The sequence below is a fragment of the Calypte anna genome, chromosome 1 (genome assembly GCF_003957555.1).
Source record: "Calypte anna isolate BGI_N300 chromosome 1, bCalAnn1_v1.p, whole genome shotgun sequence".
Taxonomy (NCBI): Eukaryota; Metazoa; Chordata; class Aves; order Apodiformes; family Trochilidae; genus Calypte; species Calypte anna.
This window is the reverse complement of record NC_044244.1, coordinates 1,749,552-1,762,514: the sequence shown is the minus strand read 5'-3', so window position 1 is coordinate 1,762,514 and position 12,963 is coordinate 1,749,552. Positions and strand designations below refer to the sequence as shown.

The 12,963-nt window shown below is 45.1% G+C and overlaps 1 protein-coding gene across 2 annotated transcripts in view; it reads left to right on the top strand.

Moving 5' to 3' along the window:
• The window catches only part of EXOC4 (exocyst complex component 4), a 445,477-nt gene that overhangs the window by 133,088 nt on the left and 299,426 nt on the right, over window positions 1-12,963 (top strand). The gene's annotated exons all lie outside the window — the stretch shown is intronic.

Genomic DNA, 12,963 nt, shown 5'->3' with positions numbered 1-12,963 from the left:
ATATGCTGAATGAGTTACCCTGGATTGAGCTGAAGAGCTACAAAATGCTGTTGTGAGGCCCAAAGTGACCAATTCTTTTTCTCTTTCTTTTTTATTTTTTTACAACACTTCATCTTCAAGTGTTGCAAAGTGTTTGGAAATGGTGAATTTGAAGAGTTGAACTACTCTTCCTGGTTTATATTGCTTTTGGAAGTGCTGTTTTTACCCAGAGAAGTGTTCTCTCCCCTGAGCATGGCATCATTTCATGATTTTATTTTCTTTTTCTGAGTGGTCAAATTCACAAGAGGTTCGGGGAGCAAAATCAAGGCAGGATCTTCAGACTGTCATGAGAATGTATAGCAGGACTAAATTATTTAATTTCCTCTATTTCATGTCTTACCAAGCTAAGCATAACAAGAAAATAACCTATACTCTTCAAATATCACAGTGATGGGCAAGGGTAGATTTTCTCCTTGAAATCTTACTCATGTTGGGGTATTTCATACTCATGAAATCTCAACTCATGTTGGCTTTTAATTGAAGATTTTTTATAATTTACAAGAGAATTTTTTATTAATGTGTGTGTTCCTTCTTTAATAAGTTAATTACCCTCAGCAACAAGTTAAAAATACAACAGTGTGAAAAGAAGTGGTGAGTTACATGGTGTTCTTGTGGACAGATTTCTTCCCTTAGGTGACTGTACAAAGAATTGATGATTAAATCTGTAAATGTGGTGGTGATTAAGGGTATAAATGTGAATTGTTTGGTGAATGTTCAAGTACTTCTGGGTGGGTGGTGAAGGAGGAATCTGGGATAAAGATGTACTGAAGCTGACAGTTGTCCACCTTATGATCTGACAGCATATGGGAATATAAATCAGAGATACCTTTTACATTTAATTGCCTTTTAAATTATGAGGTCACTGTTTGCACACACTTGGAGGGTGTTCTGATTGCAGCTCTTCACCTTTTGAGACTCTGGTTCTCATCTTCCCAATCTGTCACAAGTGCCCAGGTTGGAAGAAGTCAGGCACTTCAGTGGGATGTTACAGTGTGAGCTGTTATATTGCACTAGCATTTTCTCCTACAAGTTGGCAGTAGGATTTAAACAGCTACTTCTCCACAGTCAATAACTCTGTGTTACAAACTGCACTGAACAACTGTGACTTCAAAGCTGAGAAGCCAAGTCCTGGACTTTGGCCACAACAACCCCATGGGGAGCTCCAGGCTGGGGACAGAGTGGTTGGAGAACAGCTAGACAGAAAGGGACCTGGGAGCCTGGATTGCCAGGAAGCTGAACAGGAGCCAGCAGTGTGCCCAGGTGGCCAAGAAGGTCAATGGCATCCTGGGCTGTGTCAGGAACAGCATGGCCAGCAGGTCCAGGGAAGGGATTCTGCCCCTGTGCTCAGCTCTGGGGAGGCCACAGCTTGAGTCCTGTGTCCAGTTCTGGGCCCCTCAGCCCCTCAGGAAGGAGATTGAGGTGCTGGAGCAGGTCCAAAGGAGGCAACTGGGCTGGTGAAGGGACTGGAGCACAGATCCTATGCGGAGAGGCTGAGGGAGCTGGGGGTGTTGAGGCTGGAGAAGAGGAGGCTCAGGGGAGACCTCATCACTCTCTGCAACTCCCTGAAAGGAGGTTGGAGCCAGGGGGGGTTGGGCTCTTTTCCCAGGCAACTCTCAGCAAGACAAGAGGGCAGGGTCTCAAGTTGTGCCAGGGGAGGTTTAGGTTGGAGATTCGAAAGAATTTCTTTCTGGAGAGGGTGATCAGGCATTGGAATGGGCTGCCCAGGGAAGGAGTGGATTCTCCGTGTCTGGAGATCTTTCCAAAGAGCCTGGATGTGGCACTGAGTGCCATGGGCTGGGAACTGCAGTGGGAGTGGATCAAGGGTTGGACTTGATGATCTCTGAGGTCCCTTCCAACCCACCCCATTCTATGATTCTATGAATTTTAGAGCTGCTGAGCACTGAGTTTGGAGCAGCAGTGGGGTCATCAGAGAGCCTCTAACACTTGCCTCAAGATTTTCAGGTCTCTTTGGAATTAGTTTTGTTGCTTTCAGAGTTTGAAGTTGCCTCCACACCCTGACTGTAAGAACACCCTAGAAAACAGTATTGACTCACTCCAGGTCAATGTCCTTTTCCAGGTACCTTGTGGCTGAAATTTGGGTATTTTTGTGGTTGCCATTAACTGAGGGTTTATTTTTAAATAGCTCCTTTCCTGGAATAGTTCCTTTCAGAACCCAATACATGTGGGCACGACCAAATTTTATGAAACAGTGACTGCTCATTGATACAAGACAAATTTTGAAGCAACATTTGTGGAGAGTGGGCCACTGGGACTGTTTTCAAGAGAGGAGAAGGCAAAGGAGCTGTGCAGACTTCCAGCTGCTGAGCTAGCACAGGGCTGTAAGGAACAAAGCCTCTGAGCTGACAAAGAAGTAAAAGACAAAATATAGGAATTGGTGTGGGTAGGAACAAGATGATATTGCCCTTTCTGGCTGAATTGGAAGAGTCTGAATGTGATGCAATAGGTGACAAAAAGCCAATGTAGGGAGTCAAGAGGGACAATAGATGGGATGACTTTGCTTGAGAAATCTTTACAGTTTAACCATCAAGAAAAGTTTCCCTTTGAACTTTTATGTTAAAAATATACCATCCTCTCTCTCTATTATAAGCTGCTGTTTCCTTTTAGGTAGCTCATTAATCTTCCCAAATCCCAGACCACAGCAAGATCTGCATTTTGATATATATATATTTTTATATTTTTTTTAACCCCTTTTAAAGAGAAATATCACTTCATTGTTCAATCAGGTTACTGGAAGGCAGGCATGTGACTCTGCTCTGAAAGCCACACTGTTTCTCTGCCTGACAGCTTTATCCACAGGGATGATTTTTCAGTGGCAGCAGGAGGAGGAGGGTGGCTGTTAAGGAAACCTTCCTGAAAAGATCTTCAAAGAAAAATATGCATAAAAAAAATAAAATAAAATAAAAGGAACTTACTGAAGTTTGGCTCACACCAACTTTTTGAAAGAAGAATTTAATTTAAATAGCCTTCAGATGGGTGAAGATCTGAGTGATGCTTTGTCATTAACCTCTTTTATTTGGACTGAAATAGTGCAGTGCATAAGGCACACGTTATCCCTCAGTGGGAGGAAGGGCCCTGCTGTAAATGATTCAGAGATGGAAGGATTAATTCTGGTGTCTTATTCCCCTGAAGCCAGAGGAGGAAGACTTAGGCCAAGCAAGTACCTGGCTGAAATATCTCCTTCCAGACTAACACAGGTGTGGAACCCCAGGATGTTGCTGGAAGTAAAAGGAATGATCATTAGTAAGCATCTCATATTAATTTTTGTTTCCCAAGAGCATGGCATTGCTGTCTGCTGGCTGGAGAATTTACATTTTCCTTGTTGGAGCCTTCCTGGTGTTTGTCAAATAAAATGTTCTTTTTCTAGATTGTCTTTAGTAATGGAGGTATATTGTAAAAAAAAGCTTTATTCCTTCAGCAGCTGCATGACTGAAGCCTTGTTCATCTCAGATGAGTCTCCTTTTCTCCTTTAGCCCCTTCCTTCATCAGCAACAATTCTCACCATGTGTCTAAATCTGCTTTGTGTCCCTCACCTTCTTCCCAGCACCCTTCAGTGTCTGTTGGTGTCCCCAAGCCACCCACTGAGCAAAAAGCAGCATGTGCCATGGCTGGATCAAACAGAGGATGTCCAGAGCAAGCAGCAATGGGGTGTAGAAACAAGTCATAAAACAGAATCATAGAATTAAGTCTGGAAAAGACCTCCAGATCATCAAGTCCAACCATCACCCCAACACAACCATGTCCCAGAGTGCCAAGTTTTTGAACCCCTTTAGGGATGGTGACTCCACCACTGCCCTGAGCAGCCTGTTCCAATTCATGACCACTCTTTCAATGAAGAAATTTTTCCTTATAACACCTCTAAGCCTCCCCTGGAACAACTTGAGGCCATTTCTTCTTGTCCTATCACCCTTTACTTTGAGAGAAGAGACCAACACCCCCCTTGCTCTTTTCAGATATTTGTAGAGAGTGAGAAGGTCTCAGCCTCCTCTTCTGTAACTAGCCAATGCCACTTTCCTCAGCTGCTTCTCATGAGATTTCTTCTCCAGATCCATCCCCAGCCCCACCAGCCTTCTCTGGACATGCTCCAGCCTTTCAGTGTCCTTCTTGTAGCAAGGGGCCCAGAACTGAGCCCAGGATTTGAGATGCAGCCTCAGCAGTGCTGAGCACAGGGCTGTGATCACTTCCCACACTTTTGCTTCCAAGATGCTTCCAAGATGTCCACCACTGCCATGAAAAGGAGCAGAAATTGGCTCACCAGCTCAGTTGTTGTGAGGATGGGACAGACAGGAGATCAGATCACTCATTTTCCTTGGGAACTAGGCTGAGATCCTGCTGTATTTCACCCCAAAAGGGGTTGCTTTTCTCTGCCTGGTGGAATGAATTGCATGCAGACCCTTTATTTCATTCCACCACTGCCTTCAGTTACCAATAGTTTCTTGGGAATAAAAAAATGTCATTTCTTGTCATGGAGGGAGGTCAAGGACTGTAGGAGGTTGTCACTGAGGCTGCACAGTAAGGCAGGAGGGCAGTCTGCAGGGGTCTGGAGGTTTAACTCATTAAATTGAATGTACCTGGTATCTGGAAAACATGGTTTGAAGCAAAACTTAAGGGAAATCCAACTCTTCTGGATAGTGTCTGGTGGTAGGATGAGAGAAAATGGACTCAGGTTGTTCCAAGGGAGGTTCAGATTGGATCTTAGGAAAAATTTCCTTATGGAAAGAGTGTCCTAGCATTGGAACAGACTGCCCAAGGAGGTGGGGAGTCACCATCCCTGGAGATGTTCAGAAAAGATGTGGGCTTAGCACTTGAGGACATGGTTTAGTTGGCTTGATGGTTGGAGATGATCATCTCAAGAAGAGGTCCTTTCCAACTTCATTCATTCTATGATTTCCAAATTCATATGCTGGTAATCTTTTTGAAAAGCACTACTCCTTGCTTTAATTTCATTGTACTGAACATGTTACACACACCTTGTGTGTTGCATATACCTGCAATGATTTCTTTTCACAGGATCCAGCAGCCTTCAGCAGTACAGTTCCCTTGCACATTTATGTGGGTTTATGTGTCTGCATTCTGTGGGGCTGGGGCAGAAGGTGGATTCTGGACATCACAGAATTCTCCCAGTAAGAAAGGAAAAGACCTCTAAGATCACTGTGTCCAACTGTTAACATCCACCCAGTTAATATATATATATCTCAATATCTGTACCACCTAGCATAGGATATCCTGAAGTTCCTCATCGACATGGTTCTTGAATACTTCCAGGGATACTGAATCCACATCTCCCTGGGCAGCCCATTCCAACACCTGATTACTCTCAGTAAAGAAATTCTTCCTCAAATCCAGTCTAAACCTCCCCTGGTGCAACTTCAGGCCATTTCCTCTGGTTCTATCATTATTTACTTGAGAGAAGAGCCCAGCACCCACCTCCCTACCACTTCCTTGCAGGAAGTTGTAGAGAGCAATAAGGTCTCCTCTCAGCTTCCTCTTCTCCAAACTAAACATTCCGAATTCATAGAATCATAGAATCACAGAATAAACCAGGTTGGAAGGGACCTCAGAGAATATCGAGTCCAACCCTTGATCCACTCCCACTGCAGTTCCCAGCCCATGGCACTCAGTGCCACATCCAGGCTCTTTTGAAATAGCTCCAGACACGGAGAATCCACTACTTCCCTGGGCAGCCCATTCCAATGCCTGATCACCCTCTCCAGAAAGAAATTCTTTCTCATCTCCAACCTAAACCTCCCCTGGCACAACTTGAGACCCTGCCCTCTTGTCTTGCTGAGAGTTGCCTGGGAAAAGAGCCCAACCCCCCCCTGGCTCCAACCTCCTTTCAGGGAGTTGGAGAGAGTGATGAGGTCTCCCCTGAGCCTCCTCTTCTCCAGCCTCAACACCCCCAGCTCCCTCAGCCTCTCCTCACAGGATCTGTGCTCCAGTCCCTTCCCCAGCCCAGTTGCCTCCTTTGGACCTGCTCCAGCACCTCAATCTCCTTCCTGAGGGGCTGAGGGGCCCAGAACTGGACACAGGACTCAAGCTGTGGCCTCACCAGGGCTGAGCACAGGGGCAGAATCCCTTCCCTGGACCTGCTGGCCACGCTGTTCCTGAGCCAGCCCAGGATGCCATTGGCCTTCTTGGCCACCTGGGCACACTGCTGGCTCCTGTTCAGCTTCCTGGCAATCCAGACTCCCAGCTCCCTTTCTGCCACTCTGTGCCCAGCCTGGAGCTCCCCATGGGGTTGTTGTGGCCAAAGTGCAGGACCCGGCCCTTGGAATGTTGAACCTCATCCCATTGGAATCAGCCCAACTCTCCAGTCTGTCCAGGTCCCTCTGCAGAGCCCTCCTGCCTTCCAGCTGATCCACACTACCCCCAGCTTAGTGTCATCTGCAAATTTCCTTCAGCCTTTCCTTATAGGGCTTGTTCTCCAGACCCCTCCCCACCTTGGTTGCCCTTCTTTGCCAATCAGTTTAAAATAAACATGAAAAATAAATCAGTGCATGTCAACAACAAAAATGAAAGGACTCATAACCCTGGTCAATGATCTTTATTCCAGGAATTGCCCTCTTTCAGGTCTTCCTTACTTCTGAACAACCTTTGTGTGTGCAGAAGATCAGGAAGAGGAGATCACCAAGGGCAGGAGATGTCTCCCCAGCATTGTGCTGCTGGCTGAAAATTTCTATCCAGGGTTGTTAAGATCCACCCTGTGGTTGATAGAATTTATTTACTGGGTCACAAGGTGGTGTGTGAGCTCTGGCTTCTCCTGGATACTTGGGGTGTTGTTTCAGGGAATTCATGGAGCTGTATATTGTGCTGTTGATAACCATGACCTCAATCCAGTTTATCAGTAGAAATGGGAAAAGATGTTTTTTGACACTGTGAAAAATCCAAAAAGCCTCCAGAGTGCTGATCAGCATGGAAAACAGCATCCAACTGCTCCTTTATCTCTGTGTGTGCAGGCCCTGGTGGTTCATCTCAAGGTCAGCATTGCTGGAATTGGGACATCTGGGTGGTTTATAAGAATGAAATGTTCAGTGCTCCCAAGCAGCTGGTGTTCCCCTGGATGTTAATGGGCTCCACAGCTGCTCAGCACCTCTTAAAATTTGGGCTTGTTAGTTCCTTCACCCTGGAAGCTCAGTGCACTTCAGCATTAATTAAACTTCTTCTTAATGTCTTCAGAGTGGGATTTTATTTGGATTGTGGCTGTGCAAACTGTGGGATGCAGTGCAGCAGGCTGGGGAGGATGATGGCAGCAGAATTCCAGGCAGAATTCCAGAATTTCAGCCTTTGATTAAATTGAACTGGTCTGAGTCTGAATACTTAATGGTATTAATGTCCACATGTATAAATCTGAGCAATCATTGCCTCCCAGGGCTTTTGTGCTGGTTAAAGAATTGAAAATATTCTTGTGTTTTCATTTTGTTGTGGGGTTTTTTTTTCCCACTTTTTGTTTGTTTGGTTGGTTTTTTTTTAATTGAGAAATTGTGTCCTCTCTGATCCTGCAACGTGAGCATCTTGCAGATGTTTGTACTCTTCTTGTCACTGGAAGGTTGGCCACTTGTAGAAGCAGGGAAATGTTAAGTGGCTTCAGAGAGAGTGAAATTCATGCCCCAGAGCAATGTTCCCTCAATTGATGGGCACATTCTGTGTGCTCAACTGAAACAGCAAAAATCCTGTATTTCTTTATGAAGTTATTTAAATGGTTTCAGTCCAGAACTCTGTGATGCAGCACACTTTTTACTATTTCAAAAAGTTCCTTATGCTTCATTTTTCTTCAGCTTTAGCTTGTCAGGGATGATTTCAAGTACCCAAACAGTTCATTTTCTCTTGGTGGGAGTAGTGGAGCAGTATATAAATTTAATTTTTAAAATCCACAATGAAAATCTAATGTAGGAGTCTCTTGTGGATTCTGAATATACAACACTCAAGTATTTCAAAGATGGACAGAGTGCAGTTATATATATACATACTATAAGATTTTTAGGTTTTGCCATTATATATAATATATAAGATTTTTATATAAGATTTTTAGGTTGTACAAGCAACATTGTACAAAATTATCTTCTTGTGTGTCCAGTTGTGGAGTCCCCAACATCAGAAGGACACAGAGCTCCTGGAAGGTGTCCAGAGCAGAGCCACTCAAATGCTCAGAGGGCTGAGCACCTCCCTGGGAAGCCAGGCTGAGGGCTTGGGGTTGTTCAGCCTGGAGAAGAGGAGGCTCCCAGGTGAGCTTAGAGCAACCTTCCAATATCTGAAGGGGCTCCAAGAAAGCTGGGGGAGGGCTTTGGACACAGGGGGGTAGGGAGAGGAGAAGGGAAATGGGTTAAAACTTGGAGAGAAAGGGGAGATTGAGGTTAGAGATGGGGAGGAACTTCTTGAATTTGAGGGTGGGGAGAGCCTGGCCCAGGTTGTCCAAGGAAGTTGTGGCTGCCCCATCCCTGGCAGTGTCTCAGGTCAGGTTGGATGGGGCTTGGAGCACCCTGGGCTGTGGGAGGTGTCCCTGCCCATGCAGGGGGTTGGGCCTCGATGAGCTTTAAGATCCCTCCCAACACAAACCACTCCATGATTCTATGAAAATATGTTTTGGGGGTCTATCTCCAACTGAGCTATAAAAGCCCCAAGTGCTGTTCCAGGGAGTGTTTCAGAGCTGCACAAACCAGGGGCATTTGGATCTCCTTGCATCCAGTGTCCATCAGGATGCCCAAAGATGGGAGAACTTCAGTCCTTCCATCAGCTGATTTAACTGACCCACTTGGGGGGTTCTGACCCTGCAGAAGGGGACAGGGCTGAAAGGACCCAGATGACAGAAACCTGACCCAAGCACAGCCCTCACAGAAATTATCCTGGGGATAAATTTCCCCGGATTGCTGTGACTGCCCCATCCCTGGCAGTGTCTCAGGTCAGGTTGGATGGGGCTTGGAGCCCCCTGGGCTGGTGGGAGGTGTCCCTGCCCATGCAGGGGGTTGGAACTGGATGAGCTTTGAGTTCCCTTCCAACCCAAACCGTTCTATTCTATGATCTTTCTTATCTGAAAGTCTCTTCATTTCTTTCTCCTGGGTTGCAGGAGGTTTGGACCTTGGCTGAATGGTTCAGGTGTAACTATTGGTGCTTAGATTGAGCTTATTGCTGGAAGTTCAAAGGGTCAAGCAGGATTCCAGGGAGCCTGGAGGAGGTCTACAAAACTCAAAGGAAATAATGTCCACCTCCAGGATAGGATGGGAGATCTGGCTGTGAAACAAAGGTTTGTTATCATGACAATGTAAATACTGGGTTTTTTTAACCTTCTTTATTAGTAGAACATCTGAGGAGGTTTTTTTTCTTGTTGGTCCAGAGCAGAAAGCACCAAACATCCCCAGGATACAGATCTGAGATAGGGGAGTGGGTTTGGGTTCCTCACCAGTATGTTTTTCATAAAAGCTCAGTCCAAGCCTGCAAATTCCTCACCAGAAGGTTTTTAAGTAATTAAGGAACTCAAAGAGAAACTCTGCTAATTAAGATTTTGATGCCAAGGAATTGCAGCAAGGATGCAGACAACATCTGATGTGACAAGGGCACAATGTAAGGCCAGGTCTGGGGGACACGTGGTTATTTGTAGGTGCCTTGTTCCATTTGGATTCACCAAAGGGCTGCTGGAGGGAGTCAGCTGTGCTCAGTGGTGACAAAAACAAATCTTGACACTTTGGATAATGAAAATTCAGTTCAGCACCTTTTAGAGATGTGTATGATCAGTCGTTGTCAGGCTGAGGGAAGGAAGGGGGGGAAGCAAGATAATTCTGGGCTGGTTAAAGGAGATGTTGTGAGGAGTGGACAAACCTGGTTTAAAAAATTAAAAAAAAAAAAACCTTTAGAAAAGGAGATTAAACCAGTTGAAGAACCAGCAGGTTGGTTGTGCTGAGGAGGTGGAGAATTTGATGTTGTGAACCTCCTGTCATGCAGCTGCTTCCCTGTGATGCTTGGGATCACAGTTTGCTTTGAGCTTGGGGGTTGTGGGGGAGGATAGGGAAGAGAATCCCTTTATTTTATTTTTTTTTTGTGGTTTGACAGTGTTAATGCAATCATCCTGCTCAGACCTTGTAAGCCCACTTATTATTTCCTCTGCGTGTGGGTTTTTTTTTGGGCTTAAAGGATTAGCTGTGCTGTCTCTTCAAAGGCTATCCAATCAAGAAGGGGTTATTAAAACCAGGGTGTTTTATGACTGAGAATTAATTAGAGGAGCATTTTCATGCAAAACATCCAATTTTTTGATTAGCAATGGAGCAGGCCTGCAATTAACACTCTAGGAAGCTTAAATTTCCAGCATTTTGATTTGCAGGGAATGAGATTATCAAACTGGGGTCAGGTTCTTGGCAGCAAAAGGAGGATTATGTGTAAGAAAATAATTTGTTTCTTGATTTATTCTTTTTTTTTTTTGCCTTTGAGATTGTTATTAAAGCAACAGTGAATTTGGAAGGAGGCAAAAAGAGGGGAGAGATACCTAAAAATGGAGACAGGGGGGAGACCCTTTGCTTTGTTAGTGCCCTCCTTGCTGTGCAAAGAGCTTTCCTTGTCCTGGCTTTGTATTTGGTTTACAGCAACAGGTTTTCATTGCTTTCCTGGGCTTAGTTTGCCTTTTCCCATCAAGGTTTTGAGACTCCTTTAGTGTTTTTTTATTGTTCTTTGGTTTTTTTAAGTTTTTTTTTTATAATATTTAAAAAAAAATAGCATCCACAGGAAGTAATCTTAATAAACACATCACTTGGTCTCAGTTCCTTTGAGTGACAACATGGTGCATGTGTTTTTTTTAACTATTTTATTGATCTTTTGGTGGTATCTTGGACCTATATCCTACAAGAAAGACAATGAGGTGTTGGAACCTGTCCAGAGATGAGCAATGGAGCTGGGGAAAGGTCTGGAAACCTCCTTAGGAAGAGTGGTTGAGGGAATTGGTTTTGTTGAGGCTGAGGGGAGAGCTTCTATTTCTCCCCAGTTCTCTGAACTGAGGTTGGAGCAAGGTGGGGTTGGTCTCTTCTTCCAAGAAACAAGCAATAAACCAAGAGAAAACAGTCTCAAGTTGTTCCAGGGGAGGTTTAGAGTGGATATTAGGAAAAAATTCCTTTTTTCTACTCTTTATACATAAAAAGTGGTCAGACATTGGAACAGGCTGCCCCAGAGTGGTGGAATCACCATCCCTGGAGGTGTTTAAAAGCCATGTTCATATGGTGCTGAGGGATATGGACACTGTAGAGTTGGGATAATGATTGGACTTGATGACCTTAAAGATCTTTTCCAACCAGAACATTTCTGTGATTCTACCTGAGGACATAAATTATTCTTTATTAAAGGCTGACCTTGGCCAATCATCAGGGTCTGACAGGAAGAACCAGGACATCTCTGTCACTTCTAGAGAGCACTTAAGGATTTGAGGTGAGGGGTAGGGAGGTGTTATGTCTCCCACTTAATTCTTCTCACTTCTCAGGGTGATGGAAGGTGTTGAAAGTCAAGCTTGGGCTGTGAAATCTTCTCTTTGACCTGTGCTGGGCTCTTTGACCACTTTGAACAGGCTAAGGCAGAACAAGTCAATTTTGGGAGTCAGTCAATATTTGCTGACTGTTGTGACTTCATAGAATCATAGAATTGGCTGGGTTGGAAGGGACCTCAGAGATCATCAAGTCCAACCCTTGATCCACTCCCACTGCAGTTCCCAGCCCATGGCACTCAGTGCCACATCCAGGCTCTTTGGAAATAGCTCCAGACACGGAGAATCCACTACTTCCCTGGGCAGCCCATTCCAATGGCTGATCACCCTCTCCAGAAAGAAATTCTTTCTCATCTCCAACCTAAACCTCCCCTGGCACAACTTGAGACCCTGCCCTCTTGTCTTGCTGAGAGTTGCCTGGGAAAAGAGCCCAACCCCCCCCTGGCTCCAACCTCCTTTCAGGGAGTTGCAGAGAGTGATGAGGTCTCCCCTGAGCCTCCTCTTCTTTAGCCTGAACACCCCCAGCTCCCTCAACCCTTCCTCACAGGACTTGTGCTGGATCCCTTCACAGCCTCCTTGCTCTTCTCTGGACCTGCTCTAGCACCTCAATCTCCTTCCTGAGGGGCTGAGGGGCCCAGAACTGGACACAGGACTCAAGCTGTGGCCTCCCCAGAGCTGAGCACAGGGGCAGAATCCCTTCCCTGGACCTGCTGGCCACGCTGTTCCTGAGCCAGCCCAGGACACTTCAGAGAGTGTCACTGAGCATCCTTGCAAGTGAGAGGCAAATCAGCCATCATTTCCTTGCTTTTTTAAATGACCATCCAGTTCTTTTGATTACAAGTCATTTTTTTGAGCCAAATTGTTGATGACAGCAAATATTGTGAAATTAATTGTTGTTAGCAGCCACGTTAACCAGCTTCTTACCTGGGTCTTACCTGACAGTGCCTGCAGCTATTGAATCCTTCTCAGCAGCAGTCATGTTCATAAGGAAGATCACTTTTTGCTTGCACCTTCACTTTATCTTCACAGGTTGGACCTTATGCAAGGAGCACACCTCAGCTGTGCTTTGCTCCTTGGTCTTGACACTCCAGCTTTCTGCCATGGCAATATTCTGGTATTTCATGGAATTAGTAAGGTTGGGAAAGGCCTTTAAGAGACAGGTTCAACCATAAAGCTACTAAAAGTATAGAAGGAAATCTTGGATTATTTTATTTGGGTTTGGGTGTCTTGTTCAGGGCTTCTAAATAAGTCTTGACTTCAAGTTTCTCTTGCTTTTATTTTTGGCCCCATGCACTGTTCTCATCCCTTCAGAGCATAAGGACCTCTAGTAATCTACTATTGCTACAGATTGCCAGATGCTGCATAGTCCTGTTTTTTAATATGAAAACCCCAAAACATAAGGGCATCAAGTTGTTGGATCAGTAGAGGAGCTTCTCAATGACTGAAAGTCAAAG